General features: G+C 35.7%; 1 protein-coding gene across 1 annotated transcript in view; it reads left to right on the forward strand.

Annotated features, from left to right (window-relative positions):
• Positions 1-1,824, forward strand: part of grid1a (glutamate receptor, ionotropic, delta 1a) — a gene marked incomplete at its 5' end in the record, with an annotated part of 254,083 nt that overhangs the window by 154,010 nt on the left and 98,249 nt on the right.

Genomic DNA, 1,824 nt, shown 5'->3' on the forward strand with positions numbered 1-1,824 from the left:
CATGTCTCTGTGCTTGTATCTGAAATCCACTGAAAATTGCACTGAAATCGGCCTCATGACAGAAATTCACATATTCCTCAGCATTATCTTGGCAAAACATTCAACTTTTAGCCAGTAGCTTTTCTGTGAACCGCTGAGTCAGTGGCATTAATTGCACAACTAAAAATCATAATGAATAAAAATAACATCCAAAGAAAAAAACGATCTGATTTGAAATACTGAAAAAAAACCTTGAACTTGCCACCCAGTCCTGTTATAATAAAATGCATTCATATATTTGTTTATGTTTAGAATTTGTGCTTTTGTAAAATGATAAATCATACCAAGTGTTTCACAAGTAGCATTGATTGTATATTCAGGCTGGAACTTGAATCATGAAGCAGTTTACAGTGAGCTGGCTGCACAAAATGAAACTTGCTGAAAGGGAACCAGAAACTCCCAGGAACAGACTGTTTCTGTGTTTACTGCATAATATTTTACAGGTTTTATCATTGCCAGCTGACACATTTAGACTATGTGTGAGAGTTAAAACATCCAACAGATTTGTATTATTGYCAAACACACCCATTTCTGCTGAGCAGAGAGCTCATATTTAATGCTACACTGCTGAAAATTAGCCCTCCTGTATATGAGAGTCTGTTTCTTTCTTTCCCAGCACATAAAAATGATAAAGTTTCTGCTGTAGAGCATAACATTGTACTTCTTGCTCACTTCTAAAACATGCATACAAAACTGTACAATTTCTTGTAAGCACGTCTTGTTTTTCTTGTTTATTGAAGTCTTTCTCTTGATGTGCTTTGACTAAAAAAAAAGCAAAAGTGTATTTCTTTTTCTGGGATTTCCTCTTGCTTGTCGGCTGCTGTTTGGTGTGTTATGTTCTCTTGTTCTTTCTAGACTCATGACTCACTGAGTCTAATGTAGTCTTATGCTTGAGGTCAGCAAATAAAATTGTCATTTATCACATTAAGCGTCTGTCAACGCCGCCATACATTCTCGCACCCCCCTTCATCTTCAGTACTGCTGCAATCACAGCACCCCTCTCGTCCTGCAGTATAAATTCCTTGTCCCCTTCTGACCCAAACATTTTATAAACTCTCATTCAGTTCTTGGTGAAATCCCTTTTTGCACACTCACTCTGCTTTGCCTTCAATTACTTCATGGCATATTTACTTTATGACTGAGAAACTGACCTTATCATAGCTTCCCCATGTTTAGAATAAGTGCCTGATGAGTTGTCTTATTACATTGTTTTCTGTCAGTGGTTAGTATAAAACCATATGCCTTTATTGTGTTAAATTTTACAGACTTTCAGGTGGATTTATAAAAAAAGGCAACATCATGAAATATAGCACTAAATTACTGTTAAGCCCAATTCACTGGACTGTTTTATGCAAGGAAGTAAAAACCCTTCTGTGTAAGAATAAGTGTGTAGAATTTTAAAGGCAGTGTTGACCATTTCCAGTCCTGTGCCAAAATTTGGACTATTAAAGGTTTATTATGTGGCCCATTGCAAAGCTAGAAGGTAAAATTAAATTGACTTTTTTTAAACAGTTAGCAGTTGGATTTAAATTATTTTTCCTTTTCTGGTTATTGGTATTGATATTGCTATTTTTTGAGGGGGTGCATGTGATAGTAAATAAGAGTGTTATAATTTGCAAAAAAATAAAAAAATAAAAATAGTATTGGTTGCGATTCTGGGTTCAAATTTCTTCCTCTAAGAAATATGACAAGAATATGAAGTGACCCAGTGACAATGGGCCTCACGCAAGAACCGTTCGTACGCACAGATTTGTTCTTAAGTTGTGTGTACGAGTGATTTAGGAG

Source organism: Austrofundulus limnaeus, unplaced genomic scaffold (assembly GCF_001266775.1).
Source record: "Austrofundulus limnaeus strain Quisiro unplaced genomic scaffold, Austrofundulus_limnaeus-1.0 Scaffold0, whole genome shotgun sequence".
NCBI classification, from domain to species: domain Eukaryota; kingdom Metazoa; phylum Chordata; class Actinopteri; order Cyprinodontiformes; family Rivulidae; genus Austrofundulus; species Austrofundulus limnaeus.